Source organism: Stegostoma tigrinum, chromosome 7 (assembly GCF_030684315.1).
Source record: "Stegostoma tigrinum isolate sSteTig4 chromosome 7, sSteTig4.hap1, whole genome shotgun sequence".
Lineage (NCBI taxonomy): Eukaryota > Metazoa > Chordata > Chondrichthyes > Orectolobiformes > Stegostomatidae > Stegostoma > Stegostoma tigrinum.
This window is the reverse complement of record NC_081360.1, coordinates 53,516,268-53,542,940: the sequence shown is the minus strand read 5'-3', so window position 1 is coordinate 53,542,940 and position 26,673 is coordinate 53,516,268. Positions and strand designations below refer to the sequence as shown.

Here is a 26,673-nt window from a genome sequence, read left to right as displayed (position 1 = left end):
CAATTGATCCTGAGTCACTTCCCACATCTGTGTAATGGAAGTTTGCAGGTAGGAGGGAAGGTGGTGCACTGGGCATCCAGCCCATTTTACATACCACAACCTGCACCCATCCCCGCCAATAAAACACAGACCATGGACAAGTAATATCCACCCCATGGTGTCGTGAAGTATTAAGTCATCAGAAGTAAAGGTGAGGGTGCAGTTTCATGAATCAATAGCTACAGAATTGTTGTGAATAATAGAATACCAAAGAAATAAGGTTTGGGAGTTTAAAAATGTAATTATAAGTAAATTGAGTTTACTTTTTAAATTCGCTCATGGAAGGAGGGCGTCACTGGGTAGGCCAGCATTTAATGCCAGCCCTAATTGTCCAGAGGGTAGTTAAGGGTCAACCACATTGCGGTGGGTCTGGAGTCACATGTAGGCCAGACCAAGTAAGGATGGCAGTTTCCTTCCCTAAAGCACATTAGTGAACCAGATGTGTTTTTCTTGACAATCAGCAATAGATTTACGGTCATCATTAGATTAATTCCAGATTTGTGTTGAATTCAAGTTTCACTATCTGCCATAGCAGGCTTTGATCCCAGGTACGTAGAACATCATCTGGGTCTCTGGATTAACAGCTCAGGGTGATGCCACCAGGCCGCCGCTGCCACAATATTTTACCATGATATACTTAACAATTCAGCATCCGGTCAATAGTGACACCCTCAACATATTAAACACTGGAAGTGGGAAAGCCTTGGAGAAATTTATAATAAAGGATGAGAATTTTTACATCAAATTATTGTTTAACCAAGATCTGACGGATATTAGAAAGCACAAGAGAATACAGGATGAGGATGTTTGTTGGTAGGGGTCAACTCAATCTTTTCTCAAAGTATGCATTTTACAAGACCCACGTTGTTGTTGATCAGCAGTTACATAAACAAGCATCTTTGCAACTCTAATATGAAAATAAGAGGATCTTACCTAAATGAAAACCAATATGCCTGCCCTCTTCTGCTTTTAATGCTGATATTTATCCTGAAGAAACTGGTGATTGTCCAAACCAGTAGCAGGGAGAAAGTGCAAGACTTTGGCTACTTCAAAGCAGCAGAGTGGAACACTGTATCTACATGGTGCAGAAAATGCAGTGAGTAAATTTCCAAAAGCTATTTTCAATAACAAATTCAATCCTCAGTACATTATCACGAAAATAAATGCCTGCTTCTCAAATAAAATACAAAATACAGACAGAAATTTAAGGAACAAATCATGTTTATATCGTTTGATGATCTAACTCCCTATTATAAAAATTGACAAAAATTACAGGAAGTATGTGTTGGTAATAGTCTTTAGTAATGTCCCCTGCGGTTCATTCTTTAAATCTTATCATGTGAGCATTGAAAATATGATGGAATGTTCTCAACTCGTGAGGTACAATTAGTCATTCATCAGGAGACTAAAAGCTTAAGATTAGTTTGAAGCCTGACAATATATGAAGATAGGGCAGGGATTTCATCGTGGATTTTATCAAAGACTCAGTTTAACAATCTAAATGACTACATTTGGTTAGCGACATTGTAATACATGTTGTAAAATGATAGGTAACATACTTCCCTGCCATAGTCTACAACCCCAAATAATAACTATTTTACTGTGAGATTATATCACACTGGGATTGAATTATCCCACAACAAGTTTCTCGTCAATAGTCCACATGTTTACTTTTTTCTAATTTATCGTATTTTCTCAGTAATTGAACAAAGTCCACTTCTAAGGAAAATTAAAATATTGCAACGTTTTTGAATCGTAAATGGAAATGTTTGTTTCAGAGAGCCCTATGTTCCTCATTCATGAGTCACAGAGAGTTAATATGTAGGTAATTAGGAAGGTGAATGTTTTTTCCACAAAGGGTTTCTAGTATTAGAGCAGTGTTACTACAGTTGGATATCACATCAGCAAAGCCGTGGGGTAATTACTCTGTGCAGTTTTGTTTACCTTGCAAGGTTTTAATTGCCCGAGAGAGAGTGCACAATGTGTTCACTAGACTAATTCCTGGGTAGTGTCCTATACAGAGAGATCAATTAAATTAGGCCTTTTTTTCAAGCGATGTGCGCCACAGACAACAAACAAACACGCTTATGGCAGAGGTAGAGGTCACATGACTGCAGCAAGCCAGCCAATGCACAAAATACAATGGCATTTTTTCAAACATCCCCCATCTCATAAAAAGAGAAAATTGTATGTGCTATCATTTTCAGTCATGTTATCAAAATACAGGGTCAGCAATGAAAATGATCATTCATTAACAATACTGCATGATAATTCGAGACATTTTCACTTCCATCAGTTGACGTACATAATTGCGTACATAGTGTTTAAATCATGCAGCTGTCCGAATGGTTGTGTGTGTGTGTGTGTGTGTGTGTGCGCGCGCACACGTACGTGTGTCAGCTCATTCCTAGGACGATTAATTTGCATTGTCTGGAAACTGCCAATCCAATAGAGAGTGCTGTTGTTGTTATAACTTGTTTACGATCCATTTCTCTAGCTGGAGGACAGTGAACCTCTGGTTCTGGTCGTTCTGTACTCAGTGCTGGTGATGAAATCACAAACTCGTGATCAGCTGGCTACATCAGGGCAGCTGGATGTCTGCAGTTGCAATGATACCTTGTTCGTGTTCACTACACACAGTCAAGGTGACAACTGTTCAACACAAGTTTTAATTTGCATAAGGCCCTACTCATGTTGAGAATATCGAATGTTTGCATGTTGACTGATTCTCCAATGTTTAGCTGTGGCAATAGCTCAGCAGGTTCATCAAAGTAAACTGTGTCTTCACGTCAAAAAGCAAAATACTGCAGATGCTGGAATCTGAAACAAACACAAAACAAATGCTGCAGAAACTGAGCGGGTCCGCCAGCTTCTGTGGAGTCAGTAACAGAGTTAGTATTTTAGTCTGACAAGATTCAAAGACTCGCTCGATTTCTTCAACTTCTTCGGTATTTGTTTCTATAGTTGCACCTTATTTCGTCACACACGCCTGACTTCAGCAGTCTTTTCACTTTCAGAAGTGTCGTTTGGGTGCGGTATGACATTAGTTTTTGGGCTGGTCTACTTTCCAAGCCTTTCAGGACACATTTCTCCAATCAAAGGCTGCCTTTTACAAGTCTGCACTGGATTATCTTGAGCATTTTATGATCCTGTCAGTCATTTTCACTGCTGCCTCAGCCTTTTTGTTAGACAAGTGATAGTGTAGAGATGACGTGTGGTGTTGAATTTCCAAACCCTTTATGAAATACTTGAATTCCTCATTCATGAACTGTGGGCCATTGTTCCTCATCACAATATCTGGAATGCTGTTACAAGAGAAGTGTGCTTTCAGGCATTCGGCAATCTCACTGATAGACTTTGACATCAGATGGTCGAACTCCAGGTAGTCACGACATATTGTTCTAAAACAAGGTAACCATGCCTGTGATGGTAAAGAGGTCTACTTCATCCATGATCTGACTGGGATGTCATGTGCCACAAGCAGTTCTTCAGCTTACTAAATTGGTATTTGTTAAAAGCACTGTATTGGCTGATTTGGTCCTTAGTCTCATTGTCAGTATCATCTTCCTTAAACTAGACTTAACTCCTTGATGATGGGCATGCTTCAACAGCTCTTTTTTTATCTTGCTAGGTATAACGTCTTTATTTCTTTTACACTAAATGGCATCTTACACTATCACTTCATCTCCAAATTGTCACTACTTTCTGCAGGACTTGGACAGTTGAATTTTGTTTTATAGTTTGCTAGATTTGCATAAGTTGCTTGTCTTTCTGAATAAATGTCTATGATATATTGATATCTTTTTGAGGTTATGGTTTAGAAGGGGTGGATGCTAGGAAGTTGTTTCCATTAGGCGGGGAGACTAGGACCCGTGGGCACAGCCTTAAAATTAGAGGGGGTAAATTTAAAACTGAAACGAGATGACATTTCTTCAGCCAGAGAGTGGTGGGCTTGTGGAATTCATTGCCGCGGAGTGCAGTGGAGGCCGGGACATTGGATGCCTTCAAGGCGGAGATCGACAAATTCTTGATCTCAAAAGGAATCAAGGGCTACGGGGAGAGTGGGGTTGAAATGCGCATCAGCCATGATTTAAATGGTGGAGTGAATTTGATGGGCCGAATGGCCTTACTTCCACTCCTATGTCTAATGGTCTTATGGTTTTATTCACCTTTTAATTGTTGGATTGGAAGATTTCACGGTATCCTAACTTCCTCAACTTCTATCATCGGAAGGAATGCTGTCAACAGCATGTTGGGAATGTATGGTTGCTTCCTTTGCTTGTATTTCACACCCAGATGATATCTCTACAGCCATAGTAACGAGCTTGTAGATTTATTGTTTTAACCGTATAGAAGCAGTTTGAGGAACATGCTTTGAAGTAGCTTGTGGTGAAACTCCACTTTGACTTTGCCTCTCTTTAAACAAGCTCTGTTTCACAATAAAGGACAGTAGTCAGGCACTTTTCCCAATAAAAGCATACCATCAATCAGTTTGCATTGGATGTGACTGCACTTGCAAGCCCTGCCTCACCGACATTTTACTGCAAGATGACTTCATCATTGAATTTGTTGTACCTCAACACTGGCGTTGTCATCAGCAATTGTTTGATCTGGGGAAAAGTTGCTTCTTGTACCACTGCACACACTTACAGTGAGCTTGCAGAGTTTACACCTAGATGACAAACTAAGTTAGAACATTTGTAAATAAATCACATTTCCAACACATCAGATTAGATTCCCTACATTGTGGAAACAGGCCCTTTGGCCCAACAAGTCCACACTGCCCCTTGAAGCATCCCACCCAGACCCATCCCCCTGAACACTATGGGCAATTTAGCATGGCTAATCCACCTAGCCTGCACATCTTTGGACTGTGGGAGGAAACCGGAGCACCGGGAGGAAACCCACGCACACATATGGGGAGAATGTGCGAACTCCACACAGACAGTTACCTGAGGCTGGAATTGAACTGGGGCCCCTGGTGCTGTGAGGCTGCAGTGCTAACCACTGAGCCACCACATTGCCCTGCTTTCATATCTGTCAGTTGTTGCATAGCTGCTATAGTTTTCACCTTGTCAGGATACAAATGAGATCTTTTTGCTATCAGTATATAACCTTTGTATTTGACTTCAGCATTCTTCAATTGCATAATTTTCTTCCTCATCTTGAGGTTTGTCTATTAGCTTTCTCTAGCAGGTGCACTCAATTCTGATGAGGTCTCGATGGTTTCTTTCAGTGTGTCCCTGTATCAATCGACTGGCAGATCATCCACAATAGTTTCACTTTCAAGTTGTTTGCATTGACACTCTCCTGGAATCATAGAAGTGGGAATGTCCTACAATCTGTTACTTGTACATGTCATCCAGAATGTAATTTAAAAACTGCTGCTTTCATTCATCTTCATTGCCAGTGACCGTCAACAAATCAATAATTGAAAAACATGTTTACTTTGGCCAGTTTTGGCAAAATTTCTTTATTGATTGGCGCGAAGGGGTATCTCTTCAAAGCTTCATTAAAATCTTTTCATTTGTGTGTCTAAGAAAGTTTGAAGAACAGTCCTACCAGACTTGAAACATCAACTTTTTCTCTTTCCATTTTATGCTGCCAGACCTGCTGAGTTCCTCCAGTGTTTTCAGTGTTTGGTTCCCTTAGTGCTCCAGTTTTTTTGTACCACTAACCTGATCTAATCCAGTCTGAAGGATTTGTCAGTTTCTTGGCTATTTCCTTCTTTTCCAGCTTTTCCATCTTGTCTTTCTGGCTGCATTTGAGATGGCTGGGCCCCTCCTTGGCTGCATTTGTCTCATGTTCTCATCCAACTCAAGATAATATTCACCAGAAAGACATTCCAGACCTGCAAATGCTCTTTATAAAAGAGAAAGAACTCTTTCTAGGATACACTTTTAAAAACAAGTTACCAGAAATTATTCAGAGTGTACTATGCAATGGGAAAGGAATAATTGGTAATGTAGTTGTGAGAGACCACTTAGGAATGAGGGGCCATCTCATTAAGATGGTAGTTTATTTAGAGACTAGGTCTCTTGACCCAGTCTCTCGGCTCAGCATGGCGGTGTCTTGGCACGGTCTCTCAGCCCAGCATGGTGGTGGTTTGGCCCGGTCTCTCGGCTCGGCGTGGCGGTATCTTGGCCCCGGTCTCTTGGCCCGACGTGGTGAACTCACAGTGTGCACATGAGCCCGGCCCAGGCATGTTCCAGAGGGACCGACAGGAGAACAGGGAGGTGGCATCTTCAGCTGGAGAATCGTAGCCTGACATGGGAAGAGTTAGGGTAGGGGGCTCCCCTGGTATCTGTGGCAGTGGCACTGAGAACAGGCATCTGAGGTCTCCCAGAGAGCAAGCAAAGCGAAGGACAGTTCAACTTTTAACTTTATTCCTTTATTTTGCTGATTTACATTAAGAAGGATTTTAATATTAACAATTACTTTATTTTTCTACTCATTCTACAAAGGTAATGTTTAACTCGTTTTTAACTTTGTTTCTTTTACTACTTTGTACCTCAGTTTTTTGTAACGAGGTGACTTTCTACCTAAGATTATACCATGTGTGGTGCCATTAGACATGTTTCACAATAGTTCCGTGGTCCTGTGCTTGAGCACACAATGACAATAAAATCTAAATCTGAACCTATTTTAGAAGGGAGGCAGAGGGAGAATTGGGAACTACAGACCTGTTGGTCTGATGTCAGCAGTCGGGGAAATGTTAGAGTTTATTATAAAGGATATGACAACTTTAACTTTTAAAAAATAACCGTAAATCAGCAGTTTCCTCCGATTTATGAAAGGGCACTCAAGTGTGACAAACTTATAGCGTTATTAATAAGGTCCCAGACAGTATGTTAGTAAATAGAATTAGAGAACAGTGGATGGGATAATGTACCAAAATGGGTTCAGAATTCGTTTACAATCAGAAAGCAGGGAGTTAGAATATTTATTCCATTTCAGGAAAGCAGGTCAGTGGGATACCATAAGGGTGAGCACCAAGACCACTCTGTATCAGTGATTTAAATCTGGACATCAAATGTCTGGTTGCCACATTACCAAAAAGATGTGGATGCTTTGGAGAGGGTGCAGTGGAGGTTCACCAGGATGTTGCCTGGTATGGAGGGTGCTAGCTATGAAGAGAGGTTGAGTAGATTAGGATTATTTTCATTAGAAAGACAGAGATTGAGGGGGAACCTGATTGAGGTCTACAAAATCATGAGGGGTATAGACAGGGTGGATAGCAAAAAGCTTTTTCCCAGAGTGGGGGACTCAATTACTAGGGGTCATGAGTTCAAAGTGAGAGGAGGAAAGTTTATGGGAGATATGCGTGGAAAGTTCTTTACGCAGAGGGTGGTGGGTGCCTGGAACGCGTTGTCAGCAGAGGTGGGAGAGGCAGACGCGATAGTATCTTTTAAGATGTATCTGGATAGGTACATGGATGGGCAGGGAGCAAAGGGATACAGACTCTTAGAAAATAGATGACAGGTTTAGACAGAGGATCTCAATTAGCGCAGGCTTGAAGGGCTGAAGGGCCTGTTCCTGTGCTGTAATTTTCTTTGTTCTTTGTAATATTTATGAACAAAAACAAAGCTGCTGGAAAAGCTCAGCAGATCTGGCAGCATCTGTGAAGGCAAAATCAGAGTAAACATTTTAGGTACAGTGACCCTTCCTCAGGACTGGATTTATTAGCTTTTACGAATTTGTTGATGACCCGAAACTATATGGGAATGTAGGTTTAGGAGGATGATAGGAGGCTTCAGGAGGATTTGAATGGTCAAGAATATGGCACAGGGAATGTGTTTTGGGATCACTTCGATAAACGAAAAGAAAAGGTAGAATGAGCCACATAATCAAGAAGCACAGCACAGAATGATGAATTCAGCTATGTGGAATCCCTGATGCAGATGTTATAGGAATTTCACGGAAATTCAAAGTTATGACAGGAAATCCCCTTGCATGTGGACCCTTCCAAAAAAGCCCCTGAAGTCAGAAACTTTAGAGGGTTCTGACTCAGTCAAATCCCAAAGTTACCGAGGAAGGTTCGAGGATTAAAAATCTGGTCTAACTCCTGGATAGCTATGAAACTACTCCCCTATTCATCACTAAGCCCCTCACTTACACTTTCTTTAATTCCTGACACTCCCAGATCTCTAATAACCAACCCCAATGACATGACCCAATTCCACTTACCATTCCATCCAAACTCAACTTGACACATCCTCCCCATCACTCCATGCTAACCTTTCCCCTGACCAACCCAAGCAAACCAGCAGCTGACCAGAACCGGAACTCCTTCCCACTGGCATGACTCCACCCCAGACCTGACACTACCCCTTCACTGATCTGACACCCAGGCCTTATGACCAACTCTCTCACCCTCAGTTTGATGTAACCCTACCACCACCAATGGCCTGACCACTCCGGGCTGGGCACCAACTCTATTCTACATTGCCAGTCTAACGCCACCCCAAGCCATGCCAGAAGCTCCCAACCCCAATCTGACAGGACCTCTCTCCCACCCCCGCAACCGTGATCCATCCCTGGCCTCACCCTTGCAATCTGGCATCCAACCTACCTGACATTGCATGCTACTGATCTCTCCCACCTGGCATCCTAACTTGTCCCTCACATGTCAACTTATCGCTACACATACTTCATCCTTTGTCAGGTGCTACCAGACTAAAAGACTACGCTGCTGCACATTTAAATCAAAACAGAGCACACTTGCTGCTGCAAAAGATGGCATGGTTTCTGCAAAGATCTGCCACACTGCTTGATTCCTGGTCAGGCTCATAACAGGAGGCGCTTGACCCAGGAACTTCCAGTACAAGGGATATCTCAAGGTAAGTGGATAATTTTAACCAGATCAGCTTCAGAAATAGGGTTCCTCTCTTTAATCAGAATATCTGAGCCAATACTTCTCAAATGGTGAGAGTTGGGAAATGTTGAGTCTAAAGGAACCTTTGAATCCTTGTTAATGAGTCAGTTACGGTCAGCATGCAGGTGCTGCAAGCGATTAGGAAGGTAAACGGTGTGTTGGCTTTCGTTGGAAAGGAATTGGAGTACAGAAGTAAAGATGTGTTACTGCAATTGTATATAGTTAAAACCTGGAGTGTCATATACTCCTTATCCCAGTAAGGTAGTACAATGGAAGTTCATCAGATTAATCGTCTTGACAGCAGGATTGACTTTGAAGAGTGACTGAGAAAGCGGACCTGTATTCTTTGTAAAAAAACAGTTGAAAGAACCATGCATGCTGTAAATCAGAAACTGAAGTACAGATTTCTGGAAAAGCTTAGCAGGTCTGGCAGCATCTGTGGAGAGAAATCAGAGTTAATGTTTCGGGTGAGGAAGGGTCACTCGACTCAAGACATTAACTCTGATTTCTCTCCACAGATGTTGCCAGACCTGCTAAGCTTTTCCAGCAATGTATGCTTTAGTTTCTGTATTCTTTGAAGTTCTAAGAATGAGTAGCGGTCTCATTGAAACCTACAAAAATTCTGACACCGCATGAAAGGGTAGATGTAGGTAGAATGTTGACTTTGCCTGCCAGCTAAAACTGGATTGGACAGCAACTGCCTTGTCTTCAATGTTGGCCATAGAAAATCACAGTTGGTAGCATCACTATATTGAAGTCTTTCCCATGCCCTGGAAGATGCCACTGGAGCAGGGGCTAGATCTGAGTAACAGCAATTATAGATGGGGAAAAAGGATCAGTGCTGGATCCCTAATCAAAACTGAAGCTTGGGGTGGTCTCTGCAGAGGTGCAATGAGGAAAAGTCGCTGTCTAAGACTTTTCAGCCATAGTACACCTCTGGGGCTGTGTACCGAGCAAAGAGTGTACATTATAAAACAAAAGTAATGAAAATGTATTGAGGCACCTCAGTGTGGAACACAGTGTGCAGAGGACATAGAATGTCTATTGCACTGTCTGTAGTTTCTAAGTTGAAATTTTTTTTCTCGGATTGTACAAGCTGACATGAAATGTACTTGGTAAATACTAAGACTATTGCTGTAGCGAAACATGCTATTTTAGGACAGTCAGAGATAGCAAGAACTGCAGATGCTGGAGTCAGAGACAACACATTGTGGTGCTGGAGGAACACAGCAGGCCAGGTAGCATTAGAGGAGCAGGAAAGTTGACGTTTCAGGTCAGCACCCTTCATCAGAACTAGGGAGGGGGATGGGAGCTGAGAAATAAATAGAGGGAGGAGGGGTGGGGCTGAGGAAAGACAGGTGGGATGGTGATAGGTGGTTGCAGGTAGGGGGTAGTGGGGGTTGGTGAGTGGGATGGGTGGGAAGGACTCCTCCTTACCCATCTACCTCACCCTTCCCACTGACCAATCCCCACTACCCCCCACCTGCTACCACCTATCACCATCCCATCTATTTTCCTCAGCCCCACAGCCTCCTCCCTCTATTTATTTCCCAGATGTGTTACCCCTCCTCAGTTCTTATGAAGGGCCCTGACCCAAAACGTCAACTTTCCTGCTCCTCTAATGCTACCTGGCCTGCTGTGTTCCTCCAGCTCTACACTAATTTAGGACAAGTTAAATTTTTCTGCAAGTTCTGTAATATTCAAGTCAAATGATTTTGAAATGTGTTTGCTTCCAGATTTTATGAATAAAGTATATTTTTGGAAATAAAAACAACGCTAGACCACTTCTTAACATGAGAGGAGAAAACGGAGATGGTGCTGGAATTGGGTTCGGACAGCTGCAAGCAGAGTCACCATGCAGCACAAGCACTTAAAACAATTCAAATGATCATAATGGTTTATGAGGTTTGTGGTTTACTGATGCTAAATGATGACAGAAAGACATGCGAGCACTCTAGGGGCATCATGCCTAATTTAAACACATGCTGTTTTAAAGAGGGCATTGCTTCAGAACTGTTTTAGTGATTCACTGAGTTAAAAAAAATCACTCCAGTAACCGTTTTCAATAGGATTGTGTCAGAGGTTATTTCTTTTTGAATTGTTGCACTATCTATAGTATCTGACTGTTTAAGAGTCAAGTCATGCTTCTTTGAAATGCATCTCAATTTGCTTTTCAGATGTGACCTCAAAACTATTGAGTAGAGACAAATGTTGTAGAAAGACAATGGAGTATCGAAAGAAAGGAAACCCCAAACATGCACTTTCTTTTTAAGTTTTGATACAGACCAGTTACAGCAATGTAAAGTGGGAATACCGAGAGCCACAGCATATTACTCTGAACGGTGTTTGTCGATCACTTCCTTTCCAGCCTGAATGTCAATCAAACCACAAAAACTAATCTTTCACCAAAAGGTGTCTTTTTAAAGCATCTAAAGACGTAGGATTAATTCACTGCTTTCCCATTAAGCCAACTGGATAAAAGAGAAATCACTATGGAGATGCTTTCAGAACCCTGCACCTTATTAGAGGTTTCAATTATTTCAACTCCCTTTCACTGTTGAAGGAGCAACACTTCTTTTCACAAATGTAAGTTATTTGATGCTGGTTCCTAAGGATACAGGAACATGCATGGAAGATGCTTTTACTCTCAGTAGGTTTAAATTTTAAATAGAACCAGTCAAGTTTTGCACACATGAATTGAATACTCCTCTTTGTGTGAGTAGTTAAAGCCTATACAGATTGAATTTAGAAAGAGTGCATCTGTCTAACTACTAGAGTGAGGAAAAACAATTGATGTGGTGCAAAATCTCATTACAGACTTTGTAATAATCATCCTTAGTTGTAATTCACTAAACTTGGAGGATGGAAAGAAAATACATGCAATGCTATACAATTGTCTGAAACCGTGGCCCTTAAAATAGTTAAAAGAAAACCACCTTTAAATTCCAATTCTCGTATGTAACATAGCTAACGATCTTTGACAGGAAATCCACAAGCTTTGGAAAGCAGATAAAACATTTGAACCAAGCATCCCTGCATTCATTCCACTTGAAGAATAATTGCTAGTGGAATGTTTGCAGCTGCTTACAGCTGGAAACCATTAGACATCACCATAACAATTTGTAGCTGTACAAAATAATTAAATAGATTGTTTTCAAGTCCTACTACTTTGTGCACTCACATTGTTATGTTAAATAATGCATTCCTAAATTAAGAAAATGATTCATGTTTAACTGATCAATAATGAGCATGGAATTCACTCCATTTGTGTATCTTCCCTTCTTTGGCAGTTCCTTGATGATGACTTTCTTCCACTCCAGTATCATGGGTCTTGAGGTGACTAAACAGTTCACTACTGGGTTAATACACCCTGTCACAAGTGTTGTTGGTGATGTTTGAGCAGGTGGAGTTGTGGCATGCTCAGGTTTTCACACAATCCTTCTGCTGTTGACCCTGGCCTTCGCTTGGATCTGTATCACACTTGTCTTACACTCAGTAAATTTAGACACTCGCTGATCAAAAATAAGGCATTTGGTAACTGAGTCAGCTTATCTCACTTGGCAAAATGCACCCACTGGCTTAAATTTCCAGCCTGAGACAGTTAATAACGTCCAGGGTTAAACTGTCACTCATCCACTTGTCTTGAGGGCAGAATGCAGTTGCCAACAGATATGCCTCGCTGCCCACCACCTCATAGTGAAGTGGCAGGAAAATGATTTTAGGTAGTCTTTAGGAAAGGGAAAGGAGGAAAAAGCAGGGTAGGCCATGAGCTTTGTTATGAGAGCTTGAGGAGGATTCCTGCTCCTCCTGCAACCACAAACAGAAATGCTTTTCCTTATGTGGACATCCACCTTCTCACCCACTGCTGGCTTCCTTCAGCAAGACAGGAACTGCATGGTGGATTCCTATCTCAAGTCTCTAAACCATTGGGGTCCTAATAAAATATCAAATCATGCATATTCACAGGACTCCTGCTGCCTTCATGCCACTAACTAATCACATAAAAAGTACTGTGCAGTAAGCAAATACAGGGAAATGGAAACCATGAGAGAAATTGTTTACCCACATTTTCTCTGTGCATCAACATCTTGTATTTTATGTAACTCCTATAATGTAGTAAAAGATTCCAATTCGCTTCATAAAAACATTAAAATTCACAGTGTAACACCAGGCAAATAAGGAGATATTAGATCAAAAGATCTGGCAGCGCCTGTGAAGAAAAATCAGAGTTAATATTTTGGGTCTGGTTCTGACCCGAAACATTAACTCTGATTTTTCTTCACAGGTGCGGCCAGATCTGCTGTTTTTTTTTCCAGCAACTTCTGTTTTTGTTCCTGATTAACAGCATTCACAATTCTTTCGATTTTTAAGGAGATATTAGGTTACGTGACCAAAAGCTTGAGCGAAGAGATAGGGCTTCATATGTCTTAAAGGAGGCAACTGAGGGGAGAGAAGTAGAGAGGGATATAGAGGGAATCCACAGTTTAGGACCTAGAGAACTGGCAGACTGGTCAGCAATGGTGGAGCTATCAAAATTAAGGATGCACAACAAACTAGAATTAGAAGGAACAGAAATACTTTGCAGCATTGTGGATTTGGGGGAAATTCAAGAGATGTGGGGAAAGCTAGACCAGGGAAGATTTGAATGTAAAAATGCAAGGATGTTCCTGGGAACCAATGTCGATCAACAAACAGGGGTGATCAGACTTGTTGCGAGTTAGAGCACAAACAGCTGGGTTTTAGATGGCCTCAAGTTCACAGAAAGTAGAATGTGACAGATCAGCCAGGGTGCATTAGAATAGTGAAGTCTCAAGTTAACAAAGTCGAGAACTGAACTGCCTCCACCATCTCCCCATTTGCCCATAAGACCCATGTTTTCTGTGTCTGTGTTTCTCTTTGTGTGTTAGAGAGGGCATGTTGTCAATAGGGTAGAGTTTATTATGATGGTTCATAATTCTTCATCTGTATTTAGAATCTAATTATTTGTAATAAAAATTCATTCTTGTCAAGTACAGAAACCTGGGCCATGACTTTTTGTCACTATGGGTTTAAAAAAGCACATCATTTGCAGAATTTTGCTACTCTTTAGTTTGTCATTTATGTAAACGATTTGGATGAGAGTTTAGGATGCATGGTTAGAAAGTTTGCGGGTTACACCAATATTGGTGGTATTGTTGACAGTGAAGAAAGTTATCTAAGACTACAAAGGGATCTTGATCAATTCAGCTAATGGGATGAGGAGTGGCAGATGGAATTTATGATAAATGCAACGTATTGCATTTTGGTAAAACAAACAAGGGTAAGACTTACACAGTTAATAGCAGGTCCTGAGTAGTATTGTCAAACAGAGACCTAGGGGTTCAGGGACGTAGTTCTTCTAAAATTGCATCACACGTAGACAGGGTGGTTAGGAAAGCTTTCAGTACTCTTGCCTTCATTGGTCAGACCATTGATTACAGCAACTGGGACATCATGTTGAGGTTGTACAGGACATTGGTGAGGTCACTTTCGGAGTACTGTGTACAGTTTTGGTCACCCTGCTATAGGAAGGATATTATCAAATTGGAGAGGGTTCAGAAGAGATTTACCAGGATGCTGCTGGGACTGGAGGATTTGTGTCATAACGAGACCTTTTCATTGGAGCGTAGAAGGTTGAGGTGTGACCTTACAGATATTTTTAAAATTAAGATGGGTCTAAATTAGGTGACTAGCAAAGACCTTTCCCTAGGCTGGGTGAGTTCAAAACTAGGGGGCATATTTTTAAGTTGAGATGAGAAAGGATTAAAAGTTACCCAAGGGGCAACTTTTTCACACGGACAGTGATTTGTGTGTGCCAGACCAAGTGCTGGATGCAAGTACAGTTACAATATTTAACAGCTATTTGGACAGATACATGAATAGGAAGGATTTAGAGAGAAATTGGCCAAATGCAAGCAAGTAGGACTATTTTAGTTTAGGAAGCCGGCTAGCATGGACATGTTGGAACAAATGGTCTGTTTTTGTGCAGTATGACTCTATGATTCTAGAGTAACTTTTCTGATGACTTTGGGAATAGCAGAGCTTGACATTCAGCATGACCTAAATGATCCAATTACCTTTTCATTCATAGCCAGATTTCTACTTTGCTTTGTACAAAGAAAGTTCTTCTCAAAGAGAGGAATCACTATGATGCAAACTGTGCTTATGTATGTTTTTGATTTTTTACGCTTTCTTTCATTTTTTTTGATGGAGTGCACACAGGCTGCTTCCATTTGTGGGAAAGCATAGAACAAAAGGCACTCCAGATAAGACAGTTATCAATAAATCAAATTGGACTTTCAGACAAATCTTCTTTACCCAGAGCATGTGAGAACTTGTTACCGTGAGGAATGGTATAATCTAATCTGATGGATGTGTTTAAAAGGAAGCTCAATATGTGGCAGAATGGAATGGTGAATTACGCTGGTGAAAGTTAGATGGGAAAAGATTGGAGGAAGCTTGAGTTAAGCATAACCTTTGATATGGACTGGTTGAGCCAAATGGTCTGTTTCTATGACATATATTCAATGTAGTCCTTTGCACTTAGAACAGCAAGTTATAAAATTGAGCAGATTATTCACATTACTTGCACATAGTAAGCAACATTTTCTGCTAACAATTTGAAATCATCAAAATTTTTAGACGGCTTTTGCTTGGCAAATGAAGCACCATCCAAGCTCCCACTGAACCGATGACCTATTCAGATTATAAATACAGGATTAAAAGATTAATATATTGGCTCCAATTTAATTCAAGATATTTGAATATTCAAGCCCTACATTTTTATATATCCCCTGTTTCTACCACAAAGGTGTGCTAAATGCAAAGTGAAATATTAAAATGTGCAACATTAATTTTATAGAATGTTAAAATCTCCCACTTAACATAAATTTAAGGGAAGTACCCCATTTTAATTGCTGAACTGGGAATGAGTTCATCCATTCCACAACACTCATACAGCACCCTTAGCAAAGTATTTAACATCAAGCTATATAAAGATAATGGGGCACAAGTGTGGTCAAAGAGTTAGATTTTAAGCTGCATTTTATCAGAGGAGAGAGAAATGGATAAGAAGAGGACAGAAAGAGATAGACAGAGGAGTAGCATGATTTTGGGAGCGATTTCCAAAATCCAGGACCATTGTAGATAGTGCAGCTTTCTGCCAAAGTTATTTTAAGCTCCTTGTTGACATATTAAAAATAGCCAAAAACAACCAATTCAGATCTCTTGAATACCAAGGCTCCAGCAAAGAAAAAGATTCTAAGCTAAAATTTCCTCCAAAGATATACAGAGGAATTTTTCCCATTATGGTGAAAATATTTTCTTGAGAGCGATTTACAGTGGCCAGTCTGTCATGGCTCAGAGCAACATTTCTCACACAAAATTCCCCTTTTCATGTCATTAATTACACAACAGGGCTCTTAGGCACCTTCCACAAGCGATCACTTGGCTGGAGAGATAGCAATGCTTACCATTGCTGGATAATATTTCACTTTGCATTTAGTTTACCATTGACACCAAGCCCAGCTGCCCACCACTTCAGATGCTGCAAGTCGGGAATTGTTCTCCCACTGGGAACCTTGATGACTAACACTGAGGACATGACACCACTGACAGGAAAGCCTGACGCCACTTAGTGGATAGAAGTCTGGAAGTTTCAGATCATCCAGTGTGATGCGATCACCACAGGACCAAGCCAGACTGGACCAAATTTGCATCCCTTGGTCAGAGATAATGGAAACTGCAGATGCTGGAGAATCCGAGATAACAAAGTGTGGAGCTGGGTGAACACAGCAGGCCAAGCAGCATCTTAGGAGCACAAAAGCTGACGTTTTGGGCCTAGACCCTTCATTAGAAAAGGGGGATGGGGAGAGGGTTCTTAAATAAATAGGGAGAGAGGGGGAGGCGGGCCTCTGGGGATGCCTCACCTGAAGAAGTTACCCTCCTCCCTCCAGACCAACATCAGGGGATCTCTCTTCCTCTGCAACTCTCTTGTCATCTTCAGTCCGCCTCCCCTTCTCTCCCTATTTATTTCAGAGCCCTCTCCCCATCCCCGTTTTCTGACGAAGGGTCTAGGCCCGAAACGTCAGCTTTTGTGCTCCTGAGATGCTGCTTGGCCTGCTGTGTTCAGCCAGCTCCACACTTTGTTATCTTGCATCCCTTGATGCTGAGTCCTGGATCAAGCACAATGTCCAGCACTGCAGGGAAGTGAATGATCTTCTGTGCTCCACAAAGATAAGACAAGCACCATCTTCTCTCTACTACCTCACACTCACAGGGCCAACACTCAGTCCAACTCTACACACATGTCCTGTCCTGGATCACAAACCACAACTCTAAACATGCTTTATGTTCACACACGGGCTGGCAGCACATAGGTCAGTGCATGAAATGTCAAAGGGCATTGATATGAGTTTGACCAAAAGTGGGCACGAGATGTGGTAAGGCTGGTAGTTTGCTAATTTCAACTTTGTTGGATAAGGGGTCAAAGAGGATGGTGGCCAGGGAGCATGCAACAATGTCATTGCAAAGAAGCAAGTGTACGATGGCTGGGGACTGACATTCAGCGAGCTGCAGTTATTGGGCACCAACAGTGATTTACATTTTGGGAAACTTTGCTGTCAAGTTACTTAGGGAAGGAGTAAATTATTAAAGGTGTATAAATAGAGCGAGTTGTGGCTTTAGCAAGAAGTGAATGGATAGAATTAAGGGAGCTGCTTTTCAGTGGTGAGATTCTGGAGTCACTATATAAGGATTGACAGAAATATCACAAAAGATTTTCTCAATGTGAATATTGAGTTTTATCATTCTCTCTATATTTTCCTGCCTTTCCTGACATTACTAATGCCACACTAGAGATGGGAACATTCTGCCAACAAGACTTGAAAATTCTGCCTGTAGGCCATAAGTCTCTGGTCAACCTCTCAAACCTTTCTCTTACCATGGATTCAACAGTTCGGTACAGGATTTAATTAAAGGAAGATAAAGAAAATCAACTGCCATCCCTGGTATCCATCACTATGATAATCTTGACAAGCTAACTGAACTGTTGTAACATGGTTGTAATCTTGTAAGACATACGATGATTATAAGACATGGTGATCAGAAATGTATCAATGGAGGGTATTCTTAGCTCTGAGCTGGAGACATCTGGGTCGACTCTCATTCCCATTCCTCTATTTTTTTTAATTCCAGTGAAGAGTATTTTCAAATAAAAACAAGAAAGAAAATTTTAGAAGTAAGGAAGCAATCCAGCAATTGCACAGCACTTCGGCCAGATACCTGCTTGATAACTTCGTTCAGTTTTTGGTGTTATTTTAGTTTTGGATATTTAGCTTGAAAACATGCACAATTATTTCTGGCCACCCAATACTAATTAACAGAACAGCTACAGATATATGCAAAACATTTGAAATGTAACTGTTGTTTTACTTGTAAACACTGATTCAACTCTTGGTGAATTAAAATGTTTAATGCACTAAAAATGTAACGAAGTAACTCTATTTGTTCCAGCTGAATGGAAAATAGGCGATTACAGCAATTTCCAATTAAAACTGCCTGCAGGAATTATACACTAGGTCATGCTATCTTCCCTCCAATGTTAGTCTGCTCCCCTCAGCAGTCTTTGGGGACAGATTGATAGGCCCATCGTTAAATATGCAGATCAGTCTCCAATTATATTGCTAAATTGCTATTTCAACCTATTGGGAAAAGGACTCGGAGCCTGAAGGGGGTCAAAATATTGTTTCCACTTTCTTATGGAATCAAGAAGAGCAGATGTGCTCCTACTAGCCCAAGGAAAAGGGTAGCTCTCTGTAGGACTTGCATCCTTCCTCTAATCGCATGAAGCATTGCCAACCATCTGCTGGCCTCAGTACTGCAAACAGTTCCTTTGATCATCTATTTATAAAACCAGGGAATAAAAATAATGCTTGTGCCAATTCAGATGCCACACACAATGAAATTCAAAGGTTAACTCCCACCAAAAATAAAATGACGAGTTATCATTCTTCTAGAGCCAATGCATTGATAATAACATTGATAGGAGAAAAAAAACTCATGATGTGCGCTCATATCTCTATATATAAAAAAGTATTAACATTTTAGGGGCCATCTTGATTCCTTATGAATCGATTTGAAAATTTGCAGAAACATTTTAAGTACTCAACATTGAAATTGTTTATTTATATATGAACCATATAAGTAATCTTTTTCACTTTTATCTTTTGATTGGTGAACTATCCGATTTCCAGTAACAAGCGTGCGGGTTCAATAATCAGCAGGCAATTCACTACAAAAATAACTAGCCAAATAGTGAACACAAAAACTATCTGTACACTCTTACTTTACCTGGACGTTCATGTTAGCCCTTGCAACAGGCAGGGTAAAGTCAAAAGAAAGAACTTGCACTTAAATATCACCTTTCAAAGTCTGAGGATGTCTCTTAGCAGTCAAGGACTTTGAAGTGTGGTCACTATTGTTTTGTACAGCTGTTTTTCACAATATTTTTAATGGATTGTAATCGGGAAAGAAATATTTGTCTGGACACTAACTGTCTTGTTTCTTTTGCTCCTGAGCAAGCTCACAAAACCTCTGTTAACGTCTCATGAAAAGCTATCCTCTGACAGTGCAACGATCCCATGCACAGTATTAAGCCATTGATCTAGGTCATGCCCATGCATCATCTACCTTCTGACTTGGAGACCACAGTACTGATGTAGAGCTGAAAATGCATGTTTATAAATCGAACATTAACCTCATAGACTGGATGCAGGGCTAGCAAAACAAGTATTGAAACAATGCATGTCTGTTTTTTTTAATTAAAAAAGGGCCATTCATTCCAAGAAAAACCAAACCTGCAGTAAATATCTGTATAGGACTTTCAGATGTTGGGAGTCTTGCCAAAATTCTTTGAACTTTGTTTAGATATTCTGGATTCCAGAACAGTGAAGCTTCTTAATTGGAACAGGTCAAACTGCAGATTTGAAATAAACTAATGGATTAAATGCTTTAATTTAAAGCCAATTGAAAAATGATGTTGTTTCTCTCTTTTCAAGGAGTTTGTCCATTACCATCTCTCACCACAAATTCCTTCTTTGCAATGAAACAGTCACACTGCAAATTTCTCTTGTGTGTTCAACAGGACTTCTTTGCTAATATTAATGAACAAAAATAAAAGTAAAGCAATATTTTTGGGCAACATTTTTATCCAGTCAAACTGTGACACAGTGAGATTCTCATATTTGTGTGGGTAAATATGGCTAATAAGTGAAGGAAGAACTAAACGCTATCTAATGCAGCATCAATGTAAGGCAGATAGATATAAACCAATTACTGCTGAACTTTCATTTTTTTTGGTATAACAGTATTTAGAAGTGATTAATGTGCTATAATGTATATGGATTTATATCTATACTCACTATCCAAAATAATCTGCTAATATTTCACAGGGCATACGTGATGTTTTACATCATGAAACACTGCTTTCATCTCAAAGCTGACTTCAGAAGCATCAAAGAAATCAGGCAATGCCAATGGAAAATAAACAGCAGATCTATTTTATGTGAAAATTAACTATCCACCATATATCTGTTAAATAACACCAGATGTTTCTCAGTGAATTAAAACAATAGTCCAGTCTCTAGAATCAGATGAAGAATATAAACTATTCAACCTTCAATTCACAATCTGCAGTGTCACTTGAACCTTGAGATTGAATTGCTTTAATGTAAATCACTGAAATAAATTCAGCATATTCATCATCTTTCAAATAGTTTTGCTAATCCATAAATAACATTTTCTGCAAAAACATGATTGCCTTGCAATATTTCATGCATTACAATTATTTAATACTAAATATTGTACTGTAGGAGTAACATTAACATTCTACTCAGCAATTAACCAGGGAAAATGACCATCTAGAACTTTTGAAAAGATACAGGAAAGATAGAATGTACATAGCAAACAGCGTGGAATAAGGCTACCTTTACTCAAACCACTATAATTGTTTTACAATGGCAATAAAAATAAAATACATTTCCCATAGTAATGTGCTTTTCTAACATCGCATTACCAAGTAGGTAATCTTACTGACATTCACACAGCAAGCACTCAGCTCATAGATTTGAAACATGCATGAAGTGTTGTGTGAAATCACAGGCAGTGAGCAAGCAAAAACAGTGAACAGAAAAGAGTCCAACTCACTTTCCTCCCTGCAATTAGACATGGGCTCACCTCCCCCCATCAACTTCACCAGATGTAGCAGGATCCCTGGAGGAATGACAGGAAAGTTAGCACGAATCATTTTAAGTAAAGGTAACCTTATTCCATGTCATTTGCTATGTTACAAATCAAATGCATATTAGTAAAAAACACTTCCATGGACGAAGGGAAACTTTGGGAACAAAGCCAAATGTGAAATGTACAAATATTAGCATCTTTATTTCGTTGAGCTAATGTCATCTTTTTAGCTCACTGCAGGTGCATGTTTACAATACTTTCAGTACAACGATTGTTGTATTTGTTATATCCCCAATATTAAATAGGAGTCACAGGAGAATACTAACTGTCAGACCTTTTTTGTTGACCTTTTGAATACACCAGTGGCAGGAGGGGGCATTGTGCAGTCTGTTCACCAGTAGGCAAATTGAAACCCTTAAATGGGCAATTAATTTTCATTTAAGTGCCCCAATCCATCAATAGCGGTTTGTCACTTGTCAGGTGTAGCCCTTTTTCTTTCTTTCTCTCTATTATTTCATGAGACATGGTTATCACTACCCTGGCCCATCCCTAATTGCCTTTGAACTGAATGGTTTGTTGAACTATTTCAAAGGCAGTTATTGGTCAACCACATGGATGTCAGTCTGTGGTCACAATAAGGCCAGACGAGGTAAGGATGGCAGACTTCCCTCGACCCCGAAGGGCACTAGTGAGCCAGATAGGTTTAAAACAGTATCTTTACATTTTTAGGCCCACAGTTCAAAATAAATGCATTGTTTGCACAGTCCCAGGCTGACAAGACAACAGGCAACTGCCATTCTTCAAAGTCCAAAGAAATGATATTTCCGAAGGATAGTGAAGCCTTCAAGTCGTCTGATTTTTTAAATTCAGAGACTTGGGTCAAGATAGGATAGAGGTAAAAGCAAATAGATAACAACAATAGTTATAAGGCAAAATTTGGGGAGGTTGTTTTTGGGGTCTGAAGTATTTCATTGACTGCAATAAACACCAGTTATATACGAATGGCATGACGATTTGGTACAAAAATTGGATCTGAGCAGGGACCAACTAAGGCTCAGTCCTCCCTATAAACTTGGTAATAATGTTAAGTTTATTCTTATCACCTATAAACAGCTGCAGAGAGGCAATAAACTTCATCATGTTTACTCCACAAGATTTTTCACATGAGATTAGAAGGACCCTTTCACAGACTAACTCACGCAGGCTGCTAAACAACTCACACACTAATAAGGTATGGATGCCAACGCACACAACACAGCTCATTTCTGATCACTGGTAGCAAATCAAGCAGATGAACGCCTGTTTATCCAGGGAGCTACCAGGATACATTTAAAATCAAATAGCTATCTAGCTCACATATCTTTCCTGAATTTGAACACAATGTGCATGGCTAGCTTTGAGGAGACAAGGAGCAATCTCTGATACTATCTGATGAACCCACTGAGATTACCAGACATTCACTGAACAATTTTGCAATGAGATTCACCCAGCCACCACAAATAATATTGAGAAAAGCACCAGGGCCCTCGAGGTGAGGTTCAGGTGCCTAGAATGTTTAGGAGCTGTCCTGAATGACTTGGCGGAGAAAAATATCTTGAGACAAGGGAGTTATCGCATTCTCCACAAATGGTTGAATGTGAAATACTCGCCATAAGCACTAACAAATGTGTCAAGCAGTCACATTGAACCCCAAGTGGAGGAGAGACAAGAGGATGACAGGGAATCTGGGGAAACTTTAGAGACTTTCAGGCCGATAACCCACTTCTGGGAGGAATGCGCATACCACTTTTCTAAATCACCAGCTCCATCATCAGACTTAGGAACCATGTTATCACATGATGCATCTTGCCAGAATTATAATCCTTTCAATCGCCTCCCCATAAAGATCACAGTGAGGAAGACAGCTTTTTCACCACCATGCAACTATTACTATCATTGTTTATGTACTTTGAAAGAAACAATGAAAACAAGACAGAACCAAATAACTTAGGAATACTAAACTATTCGTCTTTGTTTTACTATTAGCAGTAACTGTGAATGCAGTTGCATGATGTTGTTCTTCGAAGTGCAATTCTAGTGACGGTTACAAACATGGTGATTAGCTGCAGGAAAATATAAGGGCAGTGGTATTAGATTTCCCCTGGGAGACCCTTGAGATATGGTGTCACCTCAGACTGCACCCATCTCAGAAGGATTCATTAGTCTAGGTCACCTGACTAGCAAGGAATTGCAGAAACAATACAAAAAATGTCAAGGGAGAGGGTAGTATTATTGGCATCCAGAAACCGGCAAAAAGGCTCCAGCTTTGTAAATTCCACCAGTAGCTCAGGGACTTCGCCCAGCTCACTCAGTGATCTGATGGTGGAAAGATCTTTGAGCAATTGAGGCCCTCTGCAAACCCTTTTCAACTGAGAAGCCCAGAGCTACAATAGCAGATAGCTGAGCTTTCACTGCAGTAGTTTGCCATTTCACAAAAGCTTCACAGACTGCATTTGACTCTGTGACCTCAATCAATAGATGTTCCATAGTTTGTCGGTTGAAATTGATCAGGTTCTCCTTAGAGACAATGAATTCCAATATACACATCAAACCATTGTGCACGGTGGAGACAGATTCCTCTAGCCCCTTTGGTATTGTTGATAAGCTTCAGGCAGGCTTTGAACATGTCAAGCTTTGTTAGGCCCATCAGTCTTCTTCTGAAGCTGGGTCTTCTGATTCTTCCGTAGTACAACTAGTGCTTGACCTTCTCTCTCTTACCAGGTAATAACTGTGCTGTCCCTTCCGTGCTGTGTGGCTGCTGCTTATCAGTTTCAGACTGCCCCACAGGGATAAATCCTCTTTAATTGCATATGGTACCAGTCTCAGTGAGTGCACACAATGTTGGTAGTCACTGGAGTTGAATATTCTCAGTCATTCTCCTTCAGACTTTGATTTAGGTTCTTCACAGTACATCTAGTGCATGCTTCCACTCTATGACCAGAACAGATCCTTTGTCCCAGGAACATTAATTACGCAGTAACGTATTAGAGGGGTGGGTGTGTGTGGTAGAGGGGAGGAGTTAATTGAGTGGTCATGTGTAGAGTATCTGTTGTTTACCCTGCGTTCATTCTAAGGCACAGCAACGTGATCCTGCTCCTCAGTGTATGCAATTAAAATAAGAGCACCAGTCAGTACGAAATGGATATGAACACTGTGAGAGGCTGTGTTTCAGGAGATCATGTAGAGTTTGAGAGTCAGGATAAACATGAAGTGATTGAGCACTAGGAATACTTGTGCAGAAACAGGAGTGGTCATACATATCTGGGCAAGTTGTCCCTCTTCGGCCCCAGCTAGCGTTCCACCATTCTCATTCTGAATACAGTCAGTCAGTGCTGACTTCAAGGGAAGTGATACTTTGTAGCTCTGGTTGACTTTCTCCAACTAGGGTCCCCTACTGTCGGTTTTATGCAATTCTATCTGCACACCCTAGTGCCGATTTTCACCATGTTGCCAAATAGCAGCCCCCAAACCAGGACAATCATGTTTCCAGTAAGTGTTGATTTTACCCTCAAAATCTGTAAAGGTACATATTTTTAATCACTGTTTTAGAACAGTAAGTTCTCATTTTTTTTGCTTTTCTATTACTTATAAATAAAAATACATTAGTATTTGCTGAAATAATTCTTTAGTCGATATTGCCCAGTCAACTGCAAGTTCTGATGAATTACACATTAACTGCAATTGATTAATAACCTGAATAATGGTGAAAGTAATTTTGAGGGGAAAAAAACACACACACACAATACACACAGCTGGAGGGTCTTAGCTGTAAGAAAAACACTTCATTTAGAATAGGGGTTAAGGGCTAAATCGCCCCAGGCCCTGAATAATGTGAACTTGAGCAAGACCCTGGGGAAAATGATGAGAGGTCAAATGGGCCTTTCTCGATGTCAGCAGCAACAAGTCACATTTTCCAACAATACTGCAGACACAAACACAAATCTCACTAGTGAGCAGCGACAGGCCTATTAACAGGGATTATTGCTCATTTTCACCATCATAATTACATAATCTCCTTCATAAATGTGCATTCTTTTGTTCTACCACCACTACATAGAAGCTGGACACCAAGAATACTTGACACGAAAAGCAGCAAGTAGCTGACAACTCCAGCTCATCACTTGCTGCTCAGAACCTGCATCTTCAACAGCTCAGCGTACTCATCTGGCAGGAACCACACACAGCCATCACCCTGGACATTGGCACCTGACAAATGTCAGCCTCTCCATACAATCATGGCACATCTGATCCATTTATAATACGCCGTGCTTTGGAGCACACTGGCGCCTTTCATTGGAATGCTGCAAGAATAGCTGGCACACACCAACCAACTCATGGTCAGGACCAGGCTGAAACTCAGGGCTGATGATTTACTTTCTTCATGCTCACTCATGTTAAACCTACCTGGATGCTCACAGACATAGTCAACCTTACAGTGAGGCTGAAACATACTTGACGGCACAACAGGTTGTGTGAACCTCTGTGTTATTCAAATCCTTGCCTCACACGCTCCTGACCATATCGTATAACATTACATTTCGGTCTGACTAATGCCTTGATGCAAGATCAACGTTTTCCTACTTGGGACAATCGCCTTCAATTGGCGAAGCAACAGAAACCTGCAATCTACCCACTGCCCACACATGTGGCAGGGGCTGTTCACTTCCCATCTTGGATCATTAAACACCATATAATACTCAGGATGGATAGGTTCTGTACCTTCAACAGTTTAGCTGCAGCTAGACAGAGACTCACACACACCAGGTAACGATGAAAAGTGAACATGACTTTATAAATGTGAGAGGTATTTACAGTGACATTACCCATGACACCTGTGTCTTCAGAAGGCTTTCTTCTTCCTTTCCCACCCGCTACTTCTCAGTGCAGTCCCAGGCTTGGCACCTGGGATGGAGGAAGCTGGCGCCCGTTGGCCTTGGAGATTCGGTCAGGTCACTCCTGAGGCCTTTGGTGTTAAGGGCCCAGATGTGCTGAATGTGTCCTACCCAGAGGCAGATACACACTCCTTGGCTCGAGCTCCTGCAAGCCGGAGGACATTGGTGGAAGGACCAGCCACTTCTGCGCTGTCCTGAGGGGAGAGTTTGGTGAGGCCTGTGCGTGCTTCCTCCTCCTTCCCCACTAGGTGGGCGCTGCCCAGTGCTGCCATGACACTTTGTGAGGAAGAAGTAGTGGGTGTGGGGTCAGGGTTCCTCATGCAGGTTATCCATGCTGTTGGCACTTAGCAGTAATAGTGAGAGTGATGGAGTGCAGGTCCATGTATGTATCCAGCAGCCTCTAGATCCTGAGGGTCCTCTCCCGCCTGGAACTGAGCAGACACCTGGTCTCCGGCAGTTTACGGAGGGTCAGTGAACTGGGGCATTTGTCCCCAGGCTGGCTATGGAGGCACGGCAGTGCTGTGTTCACCACCGGCTACTCCTGAGTCAAATCTAGATAACGTGTGCAGC

At 41.1% G+C, this 26,673-nt stretch overlaps 1 protein-coding gene across 4 annotated transcripts in view; it reads right to left on the bottom strand.

Moving 5' to 3' along the window:
- Positions 1-26,673, bottom strand: part of LOC125454051 (myosin light chain kinase, smooth muscle-like) — a 399,944-nt gene that overhangs the window by 329,598 nt on the left and 43,673 nt on the right. For 2 of the 4 annotated variants that reach the window (XM_048534324.2, XM_048534323.2), the window contains exons 2-3: positions 21,137-21,202; positions 973-1,114 (exon numbers count right to left, since the gene is read on the bottom strand). The exons of 1 other annotated variant lie outside the window; for it this stretch is intronic. The gene's annotated coding sequence lies outside the window, so the exon portion shown is untranslated. The remainder of the gene's footprint in view (positions 1-972; positions 1,115-21,136; positions 21,203-26,673) is intronic. One more of the 4 variants, XM_059647274.1, reaches the window with a different exon arrangement.